The following is a 15968-nucleotide window of genomic DNA, read 5'->3' on the forward strand; positions in this document are numbered from 1 at the left end:
ACAATATTTTTCAAGATCTTGAGAAACTACATCTTAGTGCATATACATCTTAGTGCATATATTATACCATAGATGGCAGACCTTGCACATCTGAAATAAAATGGATACATCTTTCTACCTTTTCACTCTATTGCGTTAGTGATATGAAGCTTGGTTTTCTTTATATCAGACCTAAATAAGCAAGCTGAAAACCAGCCAGACATGTACACATTTTTTTTAAAAAAGCATAACTAGAGGCACAAAGCAATTACCTATGATTCATTTTTGAGCCTATGGTTTTTAAATTTTAATTTCTAGAGACACTATTAACAGTTGGAATCTGATCTTGGAGGTGAAATGAAATTTTTTTTTCTTATTTTCCCAAAAACTGAAAAGAAATACGACTGCTTACCTGAGTTTCATTCTTAAACCATGTTGGGGTGGTCTTTGGGCTGTCTTGTCACCATTGTTTATATGCTCAATGATCTCAGTTTGGAAGTGCTTTCGGGGTTTCTGGAGCAGTTTTGAAGCCACAGAAATAATAATTAATTTTTTAAATATCCTGTCAAAATAATTTTTTTCTGACTCAAGCGTTTGTTTGAAACAGAACATCAAGAATTTTCTGCACACTACAGAATGTCAACAAGATGGCAGAATAGAAAGTTTCAGCCTTCACTCCCACTGCCTCCATGTAAATTTCACTAGCAGATATCCAAAGACCAGAACATCACTTTGAAAACTCCACTACTTGGAAACAGGCCGGAGATACTTGCATGGTCCATAGAACTGAATGAAAACTGAATTACAAAGGAAAGGAGAGTGGTCTCACTTCAGCCACTTACACATCCACCCACCAATTTGGCACAATACTAGAGAAAGAGGATTTCCATGAGCCCACAGTGTCTACAGGAGGAAAAGTGAACTGAAGTTATCAAGTTTGTCTAGTTTCTCAACACACTTCTCAGGATGCTCACTCTGGTCTCATCTCACAGGAAACATTGGGACCAATGGCTTGGCTATAATGCCTGGGGTTAGGTAGAAAGAAAGAAGGCAGAGGTCATGGTCACTAGCACTAAAATCTTGGTGGTAGGTCTTTGTTCCTGCCAGTTATGGTGCTCAATCAGAGATACCAGCAAACCTTACAGACCACCTGCAAAACTTATCTGGTCACCTTTGGAAGCACGGAGGAAAGTCAAACCTAGCCTGAGTCCCTAGATGGCTAGTCTCCATACCCAGTGTCAGAGCCCACCAAAACAACCCTGCCCAGGTCGAGACACCCACCTCTGCCGATTTCAAAGAAGCATAGAAGCTAGATCTGATTGCCCTGGGCAGTCAAGCAGTAGCTCTACTCAGCCAAAATGCCTGCTCAATGACCCCATCCAGACAGGATGGTGCCTGCCTCTGCCCATTTCAGAGAATCATAGAGACTAGACCTGTTTGACCCAGGAGGTCAAAGTGTCTCAACTCAGTGAAAAGTCCACACCATGGCTCCACCCTGACAAGGAGTCAATCCTTAATCATGCATTTCTAAGAAGTATAACCTCTGGTCTTGCCCATCCTGAGCAGAAACTATGTCTAACTTCAGAGTCCATCTTCAGTCTTGCCCAGCTGCAGACCACAAATAGCAAAATTGTTTGGCCAGGGAATGCATTCTGTGATTGATGTGACCACAAGCTATTGCAGTCCCCAGCCAGCATCTCTGCCCAATAGCAGAATCCAGCCAGCAATCTTGCCAGACAGTGGAGATAAGCCCCACTTGACATCAGAGGAAAGACAGCAGCCCAGTCAACTAGAGAACTCACAACAAGCTCTCCTTGTCTAGATTTATTTCACCTGACCGGCCCTTCAAGAATCACAAGTTAGATTAAATATCAAAGATTTATCCCTGTCAAAGAACACAAGTAATGGCCAGAAGAGGGGGCTGTCTCCTTAAAAATGTAAAGAATAATGCAAGGACACAAGGATTACAAAAAATTAGAGAATCATAATACATCCAATAGAAACCAATAAGGCTCCCGTAATGCACCCTAAAGAAATAAATAATAATTAAAATCTAAAAAATAGAATAAAATTACAGTAGTTGCTACTCAAAAAAAGAAGGGAAAAGAAATGGAGATCTATGAAATGACTGATAAAGAATTCAGATTAATCTCAAAGCAGTTCAGTTACATTGAATACATGGATAGTAAATTAAATAAAATCTGGAAAATAATACATGAACAAATTAAGAAGTGTGACAAAAATGAAAACAATAAAAAACCAAATAGATATCTTAGAGATATAATTACTAAATTTAAAAATTCAATAGGAAGTTTCAACGTTAGACTTGATCAAGTGGAAGAAAGAATCAGTGAACTTGAAGACAGAACATTTGAAATGAAAAAACAAAAAGAAGAATGGAAAATAGTAAATAAATCTTATGGGAATTATGGGACCCCCATCAAAAAGCCAAAATTTTACATATACTACCTACTGGAGACTCACCTTACTTTTAAGGACACACATAGATTGAAAGTGAAGGGATAGAAAAAGATGTTCCATACAAAGAAAAAACAAAAGAGAGCAAGGATAGATACACCCATATCACATAAAATAGACTTTAAGTCAAAAACTGTGAAAAGAGACAAAGAAGAGCTTCTGTAATTATAAAGAAGTAATTCATAAAGAGGATAACAATTGTGAATATATATACATAGCACCCAACATAGAAGCACCTTCATATATAAAACAAGTATTAAAGAATATGAGGGGGGAGATAGATTGCAATACAATAATAATAGGGAACTTCAATATCCCACTTTCAACAATGGGCAAGTCTTTCAGACATAAAATTAATGAGGCAATACTGAACTTGAACAACACGGTAAGCCAAATGAAACTAACAGACAAATACAAGATGTTCCATTCAACAACAGCAGAATATGTATTCTTCTCGAGTGCACACACAGATAGGTCATATGTTAGGTCACAAAATATGCCTTAGCAAATTTAAGGTGGCTGAAATAATATCAAGTGTCTTTTCCAACTATAATTAATTGAAACTAGAAATCAATAACAGGAGGAATTTTAGAAAATTTAAAAATACATGGAATTTACACATTTTCCTGAACAACCAATGGGTCAATAAAGAAATTTAAAAGAAAATTTAAAAATATCTTTATACAAATGAAAATGAAAATACAATATACCAAAACTTATGGGATACAACACAATCAGTTCTCAAAGGAAAGGTTACAGCAATAAACACCTACATCAAAAATAAACAAAACAAAACATCTAAAATAAACAACATTACTCCTCACTGAAGTAGAAAAAGAACAAACTAGGCCCAAAGTTAGCAGAAGGAAGGAAATAATAAAAATCAGAGTAGATTATTATCATTATTATTATTTATTCAATATACAAAAAATCAGTTGTATTTTTATGTACTGGCAGCACAAAATTGGCAATAAATTTTGAAAGTCAATTTCATTAATAATAGCATTAATAAATACAAATGACTTGCAAGATTGGTTCAACAACTATAAAATATTGCTGAAGTTAAATAATAAATGGAACACATATTCTATTTATGGACTGGAAGACTCCACATTATTAAGCTGTCAGTTCTTCCCAACTCAATCTTTAGGTTCAACGCAATTTAATCAAATTTCCAAGAAGATTTTTAAAGACATATCAACAGATTGACTCTAGGATTTGTAGATCTTCCTCCATCCCTTTATTTTGAGTCTATGTGTGTCTGCACGTGAGATGGGTCTCCTGAATACAGCACACTGATGGGTCTTGACTCTATTCAATTCGCCAGTCTGTGTCTTTTAATTGGAGCATTTAGCTCATTTACATTTAAGGCTAATATTGTTATGTGTGAATTCGATCCTGTCATTATGATATTAGCTGGTTATTTTACTCGTTAGTTGATGCAGTTTCTTCCTAGCATCGATGGTCTTTACAATTTGGCATGTTTTTGCAGTGGCTGGTACTAGTTGTTCCTTTCCATGTTTAGTTCTTCCTTCAGGAGCTCTTGTAAGGCAGGCCTGGTGGTGACAAAATCTCTAAGCATTTGTTTGTCTGCAAAGGATTTTATTTCTCCTTCACTTATGAAGTTTGTTTGGCTGGATATGAAATTCTGGGTTGAAAATTCTTTTCTTTAAGAATGTTGAATATTGGCCCTCACTCTCTTTTGGCTTGTAGAGTTTCTGCCAAGAGATCCGCTGTTAGTCTAATGGGCTTCCCTTTGTGGGTAACCCGACCTTTCTCTCTGGCTGCCCTTAACATTTTTTCTTAATTTCAACTTCGGTGAATCTGACAATTATGTGTCTTGGAGTTGCTCTTCTCAACGAGTATCTTTGTGGCGTTCTCTGTATTTCCTGAATTTGAATGTTGGCCTGCCTTCCTTGGTTGGGGAAGTTCTCCTGGATAATATACTGCAGAGTGTTTTCCAACTTGGTTCCCTTCTCCCCATCACTTTCAGGTACACCAATCAGATGTAGATTTGGTCTTTTCACATAGTCCCATATTTCTTGGAGGCTGTATTCATTTCTTTTTACTCTTTTTTTCTCTACACTTCTCTTCTGGCTTCATTTCATTCATTTGATCTTCAGTCACTGATACCCTTTCTTCCAGTTGATGGAATCGGCTACTGAAGCTTGTGCATGTATCACGTAGTTCTCGTGCCATGGTTTTCATCTCCGTCAAGTCATTTAAGTTCTTCTCTGCACTGGTTATTCTAGTCATTTGTCTAATCTTTGTTCAAGGTTTTTAGCTTCTTTGCGATAGGTTCGAACATCCTCCTTTAGCTTGGAGAAGTTTGATTGTCTGAAGCCTTCTTCTCTCAACTCATCAAAGTCATTCTCCATCCAGCTTTGTTCCATTGCTGGCAAGCAGCTGCGTTCCTTTGGAGGAGAAGAGGTGCTCTGAGTTTTAGAATTGTCAGCTTTTCTGCTCTGATTTCTCCCCATCTTTGTGGTTTTATCTACATTTAGTCTTTGATGATGATAACATACAGATGGGGTTTTGGTGTGGATGTCCTTTCTGTTTGTTAGTTTTCCTTCTAACAGTCAGGACCCTCAGCTGCAGGTCTGTTGGAGTTTGCTGGAGGTCCACTCCAGACCCTGTTTGCCTGGGTATCACCATTGGAGGTTGCAGAACAGCAAATATTGCAGAACAACCAATGTTGCTGCCTGACCATTTTCTGGAAGCTTTGTCTCAGAGGGACACCTGGCCATGCGAGGTAACAGTCAGCCCGTACTGGGAGGTGCCTCCCAGTTAGGCTATTCAGGGATCAGAGACCCACCTGAGGAAGCAGTCTGTCTGTTCTCAGATCTCAAACTCCATGCTGGGAGAACCACTACTCTCTTCAAAGCTGTCAAAGACACTTAAGTCTGCAGAAGTTTCTCCTGCCTTTTCTTCAGCTATGCCCTGCCCTGAAAGGTGGAGTCTACAGAGGCAGGTAGGCCTCCTTGAGCTGTGGTGGGCTCCACCCAGTTCGAGCTTCCAGGCCGCTTTGTTTACCTACTCAAGCCTCAGCCATTGTGGGCACCCCTCCCCCAGCCTCCCTGCCACCTTACAGTTGGATCTCAGACTGCTGTATTAGCAATGAGTGAGGCTCCATGGGCGTTGGTCCCTCTGAGCCAGGCACAACATGTAATCTCCTGGTGTGCCATTTGCTAAGACTGTTGGAAAAGCGCAGTATTAGGGTGGGAGTGACCCAGTTTTCCAGGTGCCATCTGTCACAGCTTCCCTTGGCTAGGAAAGGGAATTTCCTGACCCCTTGTGCTTCCCAGGTTAGGTGATGCCTCACCCTGCTTTGGCTCACACTCCATGGGTGGCACCCACTGTCCTGCACCCACTGTCCGACAAGCCCCAGTGACATGAACTGAGTACCTCAGTTGGAAATGCAGAAATCACCTGTCTTCTGCATCGCTTATGCTTGGAGCTGCAGACTGGAGCTGTTCCTATTCGGCCATCTTGGAACCCCCTCTGATTTTTATTATTAAAATAAAATAGAAAATAGGCTGGGCGCGGTGGCTCAAGCCTGTAATCCCAGCACTTTGGGAGGCCGAGGTGGGCGGATCACAAGGTCAGGAGATCGAGACCACAGTGAAACCCCGTCTCTACTAAAAATACAAAAAATTAGCCAGGCGCGGTGGCGGGCGCCTGTAGTCCCAGCTACTCAGGAGGCTGAGGCAGGAGAATGGCGGGAACCCGGGAGGTGGAGCTTGCAGTGAGCCGAGATCGCGCCACTGCACTCCAGCCTGGGCAACAGCGTGAGACTCCGTCTCAAAAATAAAATAAAATAAAATAAAATAAAATAAAATAAAATAAAATAAAATAAAATAGAAAATAAATAAAATAAAGACTAGAAAAACCATACAAAAGATCAACAAAACTTAAGTTGGTTATTTTAAATGATAAAATCCACAAATCTTTAGTTAGAATAAGAAAAAGAAATGACTCAAAGTCACAAACAGAAGAGGAGTCATTGCAACTAATATAACAGAAATACAAAGGATCACTAGAGACTACTATGACCAACTATACAACAACAGATTGGATAAACTAGAAGAAATTGATAAATTTCTTCACATATATTTAGGTTGGTACAAAAGTAATTGCAGTTTTTGCCATTGCTATGCAGCCTACCAAGACTGAATCATCATGAAGAAATGGACAATCTGAAAAGACTAATAATGGGTATTGAGATTCAATCAATAATAAAAAGTCTGCTGTAATAAAAACCTTAAGACCTGATGGTTGCCAATCTGAATTCTACCAAACATTTAAAGAACTAATACTGATCCTTCTGAAACTTTCAAAAAAATGAAGAGGCAAAAATACTTCTAAACTTTTTACAAGGTCAGCATTGTCCTGATACCAAGGTTGGGCAAGGACATTACAAGAAAAGATTACAGGCTAATATCCTTGATGAACATAGTAATAAAAATCTTCAACAAAATACTAGCAAACCAATTCAAAAACACATTGAAAGGATCATTCACCATGATCAAGTGGGATTTATCCTTGTGATGTAAGGATGGTTCAATTTATGCAAATCAGTAAGTTATATATCATATTAACAGAATGAAAGACAAAAACATATGATCATCTGATTAGATGCAGAAAAAACATTTGACAAATTCAATATCCTTTCATAATAAAAACTCTCACTAATGTAGGTATAGAAGGAATGTATTTTAATACAATAAAGGCCATATATGTGAAGCTCACAACAATTATTATACTCAGTGGTGAGATTTGAAAGCCCTTGCTCTGAGATCCGGAACCAGACAAGATGTCCAGCCTTGACACTTTTATTCAACATAGTATTGGAAGTCCTTGCCAGAGCAATTAGGCAAGAGGGAGAAATAAAGGGCATCCAAATAGGAAAAAAAGAATTGAAATTGTCACTGTTTCCTGATGAGATGATCTTATTTGTAACAAACCCTAAAGACTCCACCAAAAAACAGAACTATCAAACAAATACAGTAAAGTTGCAGGATACAAAATTAACACACACAAATCAGTAGTGTTTCTATATACTAAGAATAAACTATTTCCCCCCAAAATAAACAAATTTCCTTTTATAATAGCTATAAAAAATAGTACTTATACATACATTTAGCCAAGGAGATGAAAGACCAGTACACCAAAAAACTAGAAAATGTTGATGAAAGAAATAAAATACACAAATAAATGGAAAGATATCCTGTGTTCATGAATTAGAAAAATTAATATTGTTTAAATGTTCATATTACCCAAATCAATCTACAGATTTAATGCAATTCCCATCAAAATTTCAATAAAATTGAAAATAGAAAAAAACAATAATATGAAACTACAAAAAACTCTGAATAGCTAAGGCAATCATGAGCAAAAAGAAAAAAGCTGGAGGTATCACACTACCTGATTTCAAACTACTACAAAGCTATTGTAATTAAAACAGCATGGTGGTGCCATAGAAAAAGATACATTGACCAACGGAACATAATGGAGAGCCCATAAATGAACCCACACTTGTATAGTCAGTTGATTTTCAACAAAGGTACCAAGAATATGCAATGGAGAAAGGACAGTCACTTCAATAAATGATGTTGGGTAAACTGGATAGCCACAGGCAACAGAATAAAATTTGATCCTTATCTCCTACCATATACAAATATCTACTCAAAATGGATTAACAAACTAAATGTAAGAGAAGAAACTACAAAATGACTAGAAAAAACAAGTTGGAGAAACCACAGAACATTTGCCAAAGTAATAATTTTTTTTTATTTGACTCCCAAAGTGCCAGCAACATAAACGAAAATAGACAAATGGAATTACAATAAACTAAAAAACTTCTTCACCATAAAGGAAACAACTAACAGTGGGGAGAGATGACCTATGAGATGGGAGAAAATACTGGCAAGACGTAAGTTTGATAAGGGGTTAATATTCAAAACATATAATAAACTCAAACAACTCAATAGCAAGAAAACTACCCAATTCAAAAATGGACAAGGGACCTAGATGAACATTTCTCAAAAGTAGGCATACAAATTGCCAACAGACATATTTTAAAAAGCTCAACATCACTAATCATTAGGGAAATGCAAATTAAAACCAAAATGAATTATCATCTCACACCTGTCAGAATGGCTATTATCAATAAGATGATAAATAAATGTTGGTGGTGATGTGAAGAAAAGGGAATTCTTGTACACTGTTGGTGGGAATGTTAATTAGTACAGCCATTATAGAAAACAGCATGGGGACAGGGCCAAGATGGCAGACTAAAAGCGGCTCATATATGCTGATTCTCATGGAGAGGAACAAAAGGGCTAGTGAACACTCACCCTGCAGGCTGATCATCTAAGAAACTACGTCAGAATCCATCAAGGCAGCAGGGGAACACAGAGAGCAGAGAGGAGCAAAGCTGGACACCAGCCTGCCTGAGCTCAGCGTGGAGTCAGGAGAACCTCTCCAACATGGGAAAGGATAAGTGAGTGAAAACCCCCAGAAGGATTCACACTCTCTACAGGGACTGTGCATGATTGGAAATGGTAGAATCTTGCTGGCCCCTCTGCACTTCCCAACCATGCTTCTAGACTGAGGCAGAGAGCCACTTGGACATTTTGTGGGGAATAACTCTCAAGTCCAAGGGCACCTCTACAAACTTTGGGCTCTGGAGCAGATCAGCCCTGGTGCCATAGCCCCAGTAGAGGCCACAGCTGTGCTGCCTGGGAGCAGAGAGATTGCTCCACTGTCCCTTGCCAGATGGGGCTGGGCACCAGTTTCCAGCCCAGCAGTCCCACTTTCGTGTGAACTCAGCTGGAGGGCATAGCCTCTTGATGTCCTGGGAAATGGCTGGATGTCAGAGCATGAGGCCCCACTCAAGCCCACCGCTGATAACCAGGAAGGCAATGCTTGCTAGAGCTTCTGACCCAGTGCTTCTGTTTCTATGTGAACTCAGCTAGAGGGTGCAGCTTCCTATTGTCTCAGGAAACACCTAGATGATGGAGCGCATAACCCCACCCAGTCCTGCCACTGGTAGCCAGGTGGGCAATGCCTACCAGAGCTTCAAGCCCTGTGGTCCTGCTATTGTGGAAAGTCAGCTGATGAGTGCAGGCTCCTGTTGTCCCAGGAAGAACCCGGATGGCAGGGAAGGCAACCCCACTCACCCCCGCCACTGAGAGCCAGGTGGACAGTGCCTGCTAGAGTTTCTGGCCCAGGGGTCCTCCTTCCATGGAGACTCAGCTGAAGGATGCAGCCTCCTGTTGTCCCTGGCAACACCCAGATGGCAGGATGCATGATCCCACACACCCCTGTGACTGATAGCCACATAGGCAATGCCTTATAAAGTTTCTGGGCCAGCAGCCCCACTTCTGTGTGAACTCAGCTAGAGAACCCAGCTTTCTGTTCTTGGGAAACACATGGACAGCAGAGTACATGACCTTGTCCACACCTGCCACTGGTAATGAGGCAGGCAAGCCCTGGTAGAGCTTTAGGCCCAGTGGTCCTGCTTCTGTGGAAACTCAGCTGAGGAGTATAGCCTCCTCTTGTCCCGGAAAGAATCCATGTGTCAGGGCAGGAGTCCCCACTGACCCCTACCACTGGTAGCCAGGCTAGCCACACCTGCTAGAGCTTCTGGTTCAGTGGTTCTAGTTCTGCCTGAATTTGCCAAGGGGCACAGCCTCTTGTTGCCCTGGAAACACCTAGACAGCAGGGTGGGCAACTCACCCATCCCACCTCCTGTAGCCAGACAGCCTACACCAGCTAGAGCTTCCAACCAAGCAGTCCTGCTTTTGCCTGAGCTCTGCAGACAAGCACAACCCCATGTTTTCTCAGGAAGCACACAGATAGCAGATTAGGGCCGACCTGGTAAGGATACAGCTTGTCTGCCAATGTGGCCCCTGCCTGTGGGAGCCCTGTGGACCAGAGCACCAAACAAAAGAAATGCAGGCACAGAGACAGTAATCAGAGAAAGTTCCTCTTAGACTCGGGTGTGGACTAGAATTGAAGCCAGTCAACTGAATCCACCTTATACCATAAGCAAACTCCCAAGGGGCATTAAAGAAGAAAAAAGAGAGAGAGAAAACAAACAAACAAACAAAAACATCCAAAGGACAGCAGCTTCAAAGATTGAAGAAACATCAGCCCACACAAATGAGAATCAATCAGCACAAGAACTCTGGCAACTTAAAAAGCCAGAGTGCCTTCTTTCCTCCAAATAACCACACTGGTTCCCCAGCATGGGTTCTTAAATGGGCTAAAATGACAGAAATAGAATTTAGAATATGGGTAAGAATGAAGGTCATCAAGATTCAGGAGAATGTTGAAATCTAATCCAAGGAAACTAAGAATCACAATAAAGTAATATAGGAGTCAGTAGATGAAACAGCTATTATAAAAAAGAACCAAGCTGATATGATAGAGCTGAAAAAACACACTACAAGAATTACATAATGAAATCACAAGTATTAACAACAGAATAGTCACAGCTGAGATAAGAATCTCAGAGCTAGAAGACTGACTCTCTGAAATAACTCAGACAAAAATTAAAAAGAATGAACAAAACCTCTGAAAAATATAGAATTATGTAAAGAGGCCAAAACTACAAATCTTTGATATCCCTGGAAGGGAGGGAGAAAGCAAACAACTTGGAAAACATATTTCAGGATATCACCCATGAAAACTTCCCCAACTTCACTACAGAGGCCAACATTCAAACCCAGGAGATACAAACAACCCCTGCAAGGTACACAAGAAGACCGTCCTCAAGACACATAATCATAAGAATTTCCAAGATCAAAATGAGAGAAAAAAATGTTAAAGGCAGCTAGGAAGAAGGGGAAGGTCACCTACAAACGGAACCCCGTCAGGCTAATAGTGGACATTTCAGCAGAAACCTTACAAACTGGAAGAGATTAGGGACATTCAGCATTCTTAAAGAAAAAACAATTCCAACTATGAATTTTATATCCAACCAAACTAAGCTTCAAAAGTGAAGAAGAAATAAGATCCTTTTCAGACAAGCTAATGCTAAGGGAATTTGTTACCACTAGACATGTCTTACAAGAGGTCCTCAAAGAAGCTCTAAATATGGAAAGAAAAGACAATTACCAACCACTACAAAAACATACTTAAGTACACAAACCAATGACACTATGAAGCAACCACACAAACAAGTCTGCATGATAACCAGCTAATAATACAATGACACAATCAGACCCACATATATCAATACTTAATTTTAAATGTAAATGAGCTAAGTGCCCAACTTAAAAGGCACAGAGTGGCAAGCTGAATAAAGAAGTAAGATTTTATAGTATACTGTGTTATAGAGACCCATCTCACATGCAATGACACCCATACGCTCAAAATAAAGAGATGGAGAAAAATCTACCAAGCAAATAGAAAACAGAAAAAAAAACAGGGGTTGCAATCCTAATTTCACACAAAACAGACTTTAACAAAAATCAAAAATGATTAAGAAGGGCATTATATAATGATAAAGGGTTAAATTCAACAAGAAGATCTAACTATCCTAAATATATATGCACCCAACACAGGAGCACCCAGATTTATAAAGCAAGTAGTTAGAGACCTACAAAGAGACTTAGATTCCCATGCAATAATAGTGGAAGACTTCAACACCCCACTGACAGTAATAGATAGATTATTGAGGCAGAAAATTAACAAACATATTTAGGACCTGAGCTCAACAGTTAAGCAAATAGGCTTAATAGACATCTATAGAACTGTACAGTACAGTAAATTACAATACAGTAAATTTAGAAAATTTAAATTACGCCAACCACACTTTTGGACCACAGTGCAATAAACATAGAAATCAATACTAAGAAAATCACTCAAAACTGTGAACCCAGAAAATCTGATAGGTCTCAGTTAATTTAGAAAGGTTATTTTGCCAAAGTTGAGAATACACCTGTGACACAGCATCAGGAAGACCTGATGATGAAGGTTGTTGGGGCACAGTTTGGTTTTATATATTTTAGGGAGACATGAGATATCAATCAAAATATGTAAGAAGTACATTGGTTTGATCGGGAAAGGTGGGACAACTTGAAGCAAAGGCACGAAGACTCAAAGTGGGAGGGAGCTTCCAGGTCACAGAGGTGAGACACAGTTACATTCTTTTGAGTTTCTAATTAGCCTTTCCAAAAGAGGCAATCAGGTATGCATCTATCTCAGTGAGCAGAGGGGTAACTTTGAATAGAATGGGAGGCAGGTTTGCCTTAAGCAGTTTCCAGCTTGAGTTTTCCTCAGTGATTTTGGGGGTTCAAGATATTTTCCTTTCACATTTCCTCCCCTTTCTTTTTAAAAACATTTTGGAGAAAGCATTTTACAAGAAAACGAGTCTCTGGTCTCAGGTTTCATCTGATCTCTCATGGCTAGGACAGTTTATTCTTAGATGGGTATGCCCCAAAACTCATTTTTCGTGGGTTGTGAAGTCTCATGTCCTATGAAAAGAAAATAGGAGTAAGGAAGGGGGAAAAAACAACAACAATCCTGGAAAAATTGATATAGGCTACATTTTTCTGAAGTCCATACATTAGTAGGCAGGTAAGAAAGTGGCTTATGTATGTAAATAGATTGCCATTAGTTTCTTCTGAAGTTTAAGTTGTCTGGCTCCAGTTCATAGGGTTTTAAGAAAGCACAGCTTAGTTTTCAGTGACTCCAAATTAGAAAAAATGGAAATAGAAAAGGAAAAAAAATTTTTGCAGCACACCAACATGGCACATGTATACATTTGTAACAAACCTGCACATTGTGTACATGTGCCCTAGAACTTAAAGTATAATTTAAAAAAGTGTAAAAAAAAAAAAGGAAAGGAAAAAAATTAAAAACATTATTTTGAAGACTTATAGCCAAGAAAAATTAGAATTCAGTCCAAACTGTAGAAAATAATATAAATTGAAAAAAAATTTAGGCAAAACTGGAATCTAACAACAGGTATATAATCATTTTGAAACATAATTTTTTTTTCTCTTTCCAGTTTCCAATTTTACTAAAGACAAATCATGGTAGGACTGGTTTGCTTATTATACTTGGCTTAATTATTTGTATACAGTGCAGCAAGAATAATTATCTTTTACATAGGCTTTTAAATTGGCTTTGATGAAACTTTGCTCTATAGTAGGAATCTCAGATAAGACTTTTTAAAGTTAAGCCCAGCCATGGATTTGTGCCATCGAATACCTATAAGTTGGGTGAATTTCCTCTCCTCTTCAGGTTCCAAGATAAACCTGGGGGTTCTGTGCCTGTCAGAAAAAGACATTCTGTACTTACCACAGGTAAGCAACCCTGTACAGGGACTGACCTGTGGTAAGTACAGGGACCCTGTATGCTAAATATGTAGGCCAGTTTTTCCAAGGACTTTATTGGCCCGATAAGTCAAGTTTGAATCCTCAAAGGAAAGCCCACCATTCCAGTCAAAGCCTTGGTAAAATAACAGCGTCTCCAATTGTGTCCTGTTACAAACAAAAACAGATTCTTATTGCACTTATGCAAATAGCTGTATTCTTATAAGAATACTCACAAATAGTTTCAAAATTCTTGATAAATCAGGTAGAGAGAAACAAATGTGCTTCAAATTTTGTTCATAGGACTATACTAAATCGTGACAAGTTGTCAATAGATCAAAAGAAAAATCTTAAGACTCTGAAAAACAAAACAAAGGATCAGCAAACATTTTAAGCAAAAAGTAAAAAAGACCGGTTCAGTCCATGTAGTTCATTCCTGTTATGCTTGATAGTCATGAATGTTTTAGCTCTCCATGAGTCCTGAAAGTTTTTCCCCTATTCTGATGTCACAATCTCCAAAGTTATGAGAAACCTGCATTTAAGAGCACCTGTTGGAGTTTTATAGCTGATTATAAAGCTGTCTTCTAAAGAGGACCAAAACAAGACAACAATTGCCCATGGACACAAAAAAGTTTTAAGGCAGCCATAGTCAAAAGACACAATTGACAAAGAAATTTGTTACCTCTGTGGCACACAATAATTTTAACATAACAATTATGATTATCACTGATAATGTACACTGTTATATCAGAATTATGGCAGTTTCCCATAGTTTTGGAACATATACCAATAACATATTTATACAAATAGAGCCCAAAGAAAACCAAATACCATTTATATTTGACAATGCTTCCTGTATAATTTTTGTGTCAAATGAGCTAAATTATGTCAATTTTGGACTTTAAGGAACTTAATGTTTTAAAGGGTTAAGTATGCTAGAAAAAGATATAATTTATAATTTGATTTTGAAAAGTTTGTCAAATACAAAATATTTAAAGCACCTGGTATTACAAAATAGGATTACAGGTCATTGTAAAGTAATTTATTTAACCAAAGTGATAATTCAAGGATTTATAAAAAGCTGAAAACCCTCATTCTTTGAGAGAGGAGACTTAATTTTCTAAACAAGAAACCCTAATAAAAAACAGGATGAAGCCAATTATATTGGTTTTATAAAATTTTGTAAGGAATCTATAAAACTTAATCTTGATTATAAAATATAACTTCCATAAGCCTTTTATAATCTTTATAACCTTTGTTAAGAGGTTGGTTAATGCTTCAAGAAAACCTTGTTAATCTGACGCAGGGGTCCATGTACTGGTTTTGCATCAGTGTGATTTTGACACTAATGGTTAATTTACAGAGAAACTGAAGTTATTTTATTTTTCAAAATCAGCCCTTACTGTCTTATGTGCCAACCTCTTCCCTGATAGTCCCTGGGCATTGAGGACTTGAATAGCTTTAATTTCTTGCCCTGTGTCTCAGGAATGCAGTTTATTTTGATTGGCATCTTCTATGGGGCCTAAAGATGAGGCCTTAATTGCTGTCAGTGTTTAAGATTTAGCAGGACTTAGTGTCCTTTTTAGACCCAGGAGTTAAAGCCCTCTAACTCGATGTTACAAGGACTTTAAAAGCACCTGTAGGAAGATACATGGATATAATGACCTTAATTTAAAAAATTTATCTCAGTTTTTTTCTAAGCAAACCAAAATGTAATAATAATATGACAACTTATTATATAAAAGTTTTTGATTTTTAAAAAATATATAAATCCTTTTATTGTGATTTACACTGATCATTCTTGACATGCTTTTATTTTCTGGTTTGTCCTGAACATCCCTCCTCTTTAAACAACCAGTTATTTTATTTTAGAATCAAATTTATCATATAACATTTGTTCTTATATAAAATTATTCTCTTTAAGTTTTTTTACCTCAAGAAAACCATTTATTTTTATAACTTTCTTTACATCTTTTTAAATTTCCTGGTACCTTTTACCTTGTTTTATACATAATTTTCAAATAAGTTTCGAATTAGACAAAACTTTTTCATTTTTTTGTTTTTAAAAAAGGATACACTTTTTTATTTTTATTTGTTTTTATTTATTTATTTGAGATGGAGTCTTGCTCTGTTGCCCAGGCTGGAGTGCAATGGCATGATCTCGGCTCACTGCAAGCTCCACCT

At 38.1% G+C, this 15968-nt stretch overlaps 1 long non-coding RNA gene across 1 annotated transcript in view; it reads right to left on the bottom strand.

The window, feature by feature from the left end:
- The window catches only part of LOC105465492 (uncharacterized), a 29417-nt gene extending 14997 nt beyond the window's left edge, over positions 1–14420 (bottom strand). The window contains exons 1-2 of the long non-coding RNA XR_011623034.1: positions 14021–14420; positions 392–492 (exon numbers count right to left, since the gene is read on the bottom strand). This is a non-coding gene — a long non-coding RNA (uncharacterized lncRNA). The remainder of the gene's footprint in view (positions 1–391; positions 493–14020) is intronic.
- Positions 14421–15968: the final 1548 nt, after the last annotated feature.

The sequence above is a fragment of the Macaca nemestrina genome, chromosome 5 (genome assembly GCF_043159975.1).
Source record: "Macaca nemestrina isolate mMacNem1 chromosome 5, mMacNem.hap1, whole genome shotgun sequence".
NCBI classification, from domain to species: Eukaryota; Metazoa; Chordata; class Mammalia; order Primates; family Cercopithecidae; genus Macaca; species Macaca nemestrina.